Source organism: Benincasa hispida, chromosome 12, assembly GCF_009727055.1.
Source record: "Benincasa hispida cultivar B227 chromosome 12, ASM972705v1, whole genome shotgun sequence".
Classification (NCBI taxonomy): Eukaryota; Viridiplantae; Streptophyta; class Magnoliopsida; order Cucurbitales; family Cucurbitaceae; genus Benincasa; species Benincasa hispida.
In genome coordinates this window covers 40630997-40638053 of record NC_052360.1, presented here as the reverse complement: position 1 = coordinate 40638053, position 7057 = coordinate 40630997, and positions in this window count along the sequence as shown.

Genomic DNA, 7057 nt, shown 5'->3' with positions numbered 1-7057 from the left:
ATATGTGTTACACTTTACATGCTTTAAAGAGAAAGTCATTTATGACTAGTTTTATTAAAACGCGAAATCGAAGGACATTTGAGAAGGTATCCACCCAACTAGATACCGAAGGACGTTTGAGAAGGTATCTATTGGTACTGAAGGACGTTTGAGAAGGTACCAAACCAACCAGATACTGAAGGACATTTGAGAAGGTATCCTAGCAGCTCGATATTGAAGGATAATTGAGAAGGTATCTGAGCAAAGTACCTAAGGTATGACGGTACTTAGTATGGCCACGTGCACGTAGGTAGTTAGAGTCAGAGATTGAGCAAAAGGGTTCTCTCTTGGCTAGTAGTTGGTGTTGGGATTATTTTTACCCACAGTGGGGTTATTCTCAACTGAGAAACAGTTTTAATGTTTTATGATTAAAACAGCTTTATATACTTTATGCTTGGAAAATGTTTATACTGCAGTGCAAGGTACTGTAGAAGCTTATATTTCAGTTTAAACTCTTTATTGAGATTTTTGCATGAGAATCAGTTATCTTTCTTAAGTCACTCACTGGGCTAGTAAGCTCACCCCGTTTTTAAATGTTTTCCTTTCCCCCAGGTAACGGTCAAATCCTCAAGAGATAGCTCTACATCTACTCTGCCACTAAAGGATAAAGATATTGTAACCCGTCTATTAGGTGGTTACTGTAACTATTATACACATGTTACTGTTGTTCATATAGGGACTAGGGTTTTGGGCTTTGGGACTTATGAATCTAGTGTTGTAATGACTCTAAACATGTTATGTTTCTGAATTAATAATTTTTTGGCCTAAAGACATTCCGCTGTATATGAGTTCTATCTTGGTATCAGAGTTATTCTGTAAGAGTTATTAGGCAGTAAGTGTCAGCAAAAGGGTTATAACTGCTGCAGTCACACCCTTTCCTAGGCTAAGAGGGTGGTCTGGGTGGGTTGTGACACAATCATGTCTCCTCGGTGTACATACTCAACTTCTATGGTGGAATCAGCAATACAACTTTGCTTGATAATCCTCCATACTATAGCTCCTTTGTTCAGAGTGAATACTAACCCCGAAGTAGATTTCCCAGAATCTATATTGGTCTGAAAGTCAGAATCAATGTATCCATTAAGGATCAGATCCTTAGCACCATACACGAGCATATAGTCCATCGTTCTCTGAAGATACTTGAGGATGTTTTTAACAACAGTCCAATGATTATATCCAGGATTAGACTGATATCTGCTGACAATTTCAACTGCATAACATATGTTGGGACACAACATGGCATACATTAAACTCCCTACTGCTAATGCATATGCAATTCGTTTCATAACCTCAATCTCTTGAGGTGTCTTAGGACACTGTTCCTTAGACAGATCAATTCCATGCCTGAAAGGCAACATACCTTTCTTGGAATTTTGCATTTATATTGAGATACATCTTATCTATATAAGATGCCTAAGATAAGGTTATCGTTAGGTTTGCATAGGTGAGGGTTGGCTCAACAGCGCTGGCTCAATAAGCCTCCCATTTCAGGGGTAAGACTGGGTAGATAGCTAGGTACATAGGGTGCAAGATAGAATTCACTCCTACCCACTTTCAAGGATAATAGAGAGGTTATTCCCTTAAGTGCTGAGATCGGGTCTTGAACAAGGGGCCTCACCCTCTCATTGGCTCGAGAGGGACCGATTTAATTATCGAATCACAAATCAATTGTTCATTAGAGGATCAATGAGACTTAAGGAACAAGAGGTAATCTTAGGGGTAAAACAGCTTTTTAACCCAGCTATTATTGTGAACAATCTGTGAAGGGTTAACTTACTAAACATGGTTATATCGAGTAGACACAATATATCTACAGTGAGGAAAGTGCAACTACTGGGCTTTAATGGAGTGACCCGGTAGTTAACGAATGGGGGTTAATTCGGAGTAAAGAGTTTAGCCAATTAATCTCGGATTGTTAGAGCCCATGATCTATAGGTCCATTAGGTCCCCCTATTAGCTCACAAATGGATAAGCCTTAGAATAGCGTGATAAATTGATTTGAGACGTTCAAATTCAAATTAAGGCAATAAATAATTATATGTGATATAATTACACATTTAATTTTGAATTAAACACAATTGGAGAATCGATTCATATTTAAATGTAATTTAAATATTAATTTCATGAATAGGTATTCTTGGTAGTGAAATTGGTGATTAATTAACTTAATATTTTATATTAAACTAATTGGAATTAATTAAATTGTTTAATTAATTATTAATTATTAATTTTATTAGAAAAATTAATTTTGGTAAAATTAATAAATTTTCAGCATTAATTATAAAATTAAAAAACTGAAAATGATATTTGATTTTGAAAATGGATTCAAAATTAATAAAAGATTGGGAAAAAAAAACCCATCAAAAGTGGAATTTTTCCACTTTCTAACCAAGCATCTTATTCACTTCTCACTACCAAAATTGGAGTTAAAGCTGGCAGAATTCGATGCAATTGGATTGCATGATATTCCAGGATATATCACAAGCTTCAGCTGAAAGATTCCCATGCAATTTTGCTGAATTGCTGAGTTTTGAAGGTTGAAGAAGTTATTATTCAACAAGTGAAAAACCAAAAAACCTCACCTCCAATTCCCTAAGTTCAAGCTTGTTTTGAGTCCCACAACTCAATCTAAGGCTCCTAGAGAATAGTAGGGAAGCTCTAGTGGTGGTTCACAGTAAGAATTGGAGAAGATTGCAGCTGAATATCATGTTTGAAGAGGATCTTCAAAGGTATGTTTTGAAACCCTCTTAATTCTCTATGAACATGCTTATTTTGATGTCAAACTTAAGGAATTAGAATGCTTAATGATCCTGTTTTCTTTCGCTGCATATTTCTATATTCCAACAGTTAGTGTCAGAGCATCATTTAAGTATTCAATTCAAGTTAATTTTGGCATGGTGGGTGTTTTGTATAAGTTGTATGAAAATGGTGAACTGATATGGTTTTTCTGAGTTTTGGCATTAATTTTTCTTCAATTATGTTGTAATTCTTGTAATTGACTCTTGATTGATGGGTCTTAATGTGTGATTAAGCGTCTATAATTCAATTAGATTCATTAGAGTTGCAATTAGGTTGTAATTGAAGAAAGAAGTGAAGAAGGTTGAGTAACAGGAACTGGTTTTTCAGCCACTAGTAAATACTCGATGGTACTCGATGGCATACTCGATGGTATTTTGGTAAAATACTTGATACACGATACCATACTTGATGGTACTCGATGGCATACTCGATGGTATTTTGTGAAATACTCGAAGCACGATGCTATACTCGATGGTACTCAATGGTATTTTGGTAAAATACTCGATGCACGATGCCATACTCGATGGTACTTGATGGTATTTTGGTAAATACTTGATGCACGATGCCATACTCGATGACTCAATGGCATTTGCTCAATGGCATACTCGATGCTCGATGGCATTTGCCCGATGGCATACTTGATGGCATTTGCTCGATGGCATACTCGATGCTCGATGTCATACTCGATGACTCAATGGCATTTTCTCGATGGCATACTCGATGCTTGATGGTATTCAATGGTTTTTGCCCGTTCAGCCCAATTTTGAGCATTGGAGGTCTAGTTTGAAAGGTTTGGGTTCGGTTCGGAGCGGTTCGAGTGATCTAGAGGTGTTTTGGAGCTGATTTTTGCTAAATTTTGTAATAATTAGGCCTTTGTTTTCTTGAAAATGCCAAAACTAAAACTATATTAGTATGTGTTTAATTATTCATGCATGTGATGTATGTTATAATTAAATAAATCTTATATGTGAATAAAGGATGGCATGTAGATTTAAAATCCCACCATAGGAAGCATGTTACATGCATGGAAAGTATGTTATAAAGTGTTATAATATATAGTATGCATGTTTAGGGTTTCAGATGTTTAATATAAGTGTTATATTATGAGATATTTGATGTACATTATGGATGCCTAGCATGTCTAAAGTTTTTTAATTTATTATAAAATTGGGTTAGACATTTAAAATCTATAACAAAGATAAGTGCTCATGTAGATTAACCACCTATTTTAATAGTTAAAATAGGTCGAGATCTTGTAAAATATGGTTACAAACACAACTGGTATATAATCCTGTCTAAGATTGGGGGTTTTTAAGTTGATGGTCTACGAAACACCTCCTACCTGGGGGATTATGGTCGAATAATTGAGCGTTGTTAACCAGTTTTATGAGCAATACGTGAGCAGTGTGAGGTTTTAAAACTGGTTTATCACCTAGATATCGTAAGCTAAATCTAAATACAAACGTTATACTTGGATAAACACCTAGACTTAGGTTTTTTAATTAGTCGAAACATTCCTAAGTAAAGATATACCTAAAAAAATGTTAGCACACTTCAGTAGGAGTTCAATAGCATATATCATATGTTATTAGAACTCAGTGGGAATATAATAACACTTCAGTGGAAGATTAGTAACATATGTGATATGTTATTTTTAGCTCTCATGTCCCTAAGAGTTCACAATCGATATTCATGTTTCACTTCAGGTCACCTTGGGAGTGACCTCCATTCGAAAAGTGTTTACATGAGTTGAGATCATGGTGAATATGGGAAGTTGTTCACAGTAAAATCAAAAGTGATGTTTTATTTTCATTCTCACGTCCTAAGAGGTTCACACCATGAGGTTCATGCAGGGTGACCTCCATTCGGAAAGTGTTTGCGTGAATCAATATCAAGGTGAATGAAGGGAAGTTGTTCAATGTAAAATAAAGTATACGATATATTGATTTCAACACTCAAGTCCCTAGAAAGTTCACACCGTGAGATTCATATGACACTTTGTGTCACCCCTGGGAGTGACCTCTAATAATGGGCAGAAATGCACGTTATCATAGTACTAAGTTCTTAAACAATGTTGGATTGTGTTGATGAAATATGTTAAATTGCGTCCATTAAGTATAAATTCTATAATATTGCGGTCGCACGCGTCCAACACATTAGAGCAGTTGATCTTTATAATTTTGTGCAGAATATGCGTTAACACAATGCAGAGATTGCGATCATAGGAATACATTGGTCGAGTGCAACTTCACCGCAAGACTTTGAGTTGATTGTGCTCGAAAACATTCGCCCAAGAAGAATCACCGCAACTTGGTCGGCGCAACATGGTGGGAGCCTAGGTGAATAATTAAGATCGATAGGACAGAAAGCTGACAGCAGTCGGATCCAAATTAAGTTGACAACTGGTAACGGTCACAAAGTACATTCAGCTTTATCGGTGACAATTATCCGAAGCATCAGTCAGGAATTAAAGTTGTCTTATCTGTAAAACAGCGAGAGAGAAGCCGCCTTTCACCATGGAAACTCTATAAACACCAAGTGCATTCTTCAGAGAAGGGGTTAAATAGTCAATTACTTCATCACGTTATAAGTTCACGCCTCTGTCCATAGTTTTCTTCCATTTTTAAGGCAGACGCGAGGAAGAAGGTGTGCCGATAGATCATTCCGGCAACCTTGGGAAAGCACCGGAAGCTCCAAGAAAGAGAGAGGGTCAATGGCTGTGGAAGCGGGAACATTTGTAGATCAGAATAGAGATTCAATATAAAAAGCCACGATCAGCAAGGAATTGCTACCAGGCTCTCTACCTTTATTTTCCATTATCATTTTGTACTCAACTCAGTTATAAGAATGGAATGTCTTTCTCTATATCTATCCACTCTCTGTTATTTAAGCATGAGTAGCTAAATTAGTTGAATGGGTTGAGAAGTAGTTAGCTAGCATAACGAGGGAATCTTCATCTTTGCAATTATCTTGTTAATGTATGCTTCATTCGTCTATTAGAGATACTCGGGAGGGTAGTCTAAAGACAGGATCTAGACTTGGGAAGGTCAGGTCAGAATCTAGGTTTGGAAGAACTAGATTAGAATGCATAAACAGGAGATAGGCGCTTAGGAATGAGCACTATTTGTTATTAACGCATTGCATGCATCTTAGCAATAAGGTATGATTGTATGCGATCACCTTGCTTTCATGCATTTTGCATCAACGCATAGGACAAGAGTAGAGACTCAGGGATAAGCTCTATGGTCATTCTGCATTCAACACATGCGTCCTAAACTTAGGAGCATTGCATTTACATTGGGAAATGACTTGTTGTGCATGGTTGTAACATGATCGCAAGTTTGACGCATTCCTGAGTAACGCTAGGTAAAGATCTTCTCAACCCATTCATCGCATACCCATTGCATCTATCAAGCAACTATCTTTCTCAAATCCGCCACCTTTATTTACTTCTTTTTCATCAATGCAACAACACACCCACACTTTATTTATTTACTTGGTTACCACAAAGCTTTCATAATAATTACCAACTATTTTCACAAATCCCTGTGTTCGACCCTGGAATTACCAGGAAATGCAGGGAAATTTACACTTGAATTCTGCTGAGGAAACTTGAGTGCACAATGCAATCCATCAATGCATATCATCCATATTTCCATTCATAAAAATAACGCATCAAGTTTTTGGCGCCGTTGTCGGAGACTTCGGCAAAATAATTGTTAACGGTAATTTTTGTGAATTCTTTGCAGAACTCTCAATCTCTAGCGAACTACGACCCGAAGATTGAGAGAACATTTCGAAGGAGACTAAGAGACCGCTAACAGCAACCACAATCCAAAAAAAAAAAAAGATGGCAGAGCAGCCTGGAGGTCGAGCACCAAATGATAATAATGTCATGGCAAATCTGATTCTATTGGCAAACGATCGCAATAGGCCCATTAGGGACTATGCATCACCAAACCTCTATGATTTCTCTCTGGGAATTACGAGGCCTTCCCTCGATGGAAGCAGATTGAAGATGAAATCGGTGATGTTGCAGATGATCCAGAATGCAGATCAATTCAGAGGAAGGCGTGGCGAGGATCTATACACCCACCTCCAAAGTTTTATTGAAATCTGCAATACTTTTGTGTTCCCGAACATCTCTGCTGAAGAAGTTCAACTAACGTTGTTCCCATTTTCTCTCTGTGATCAGGCTAGGAAATGGGCTTATTCGCTC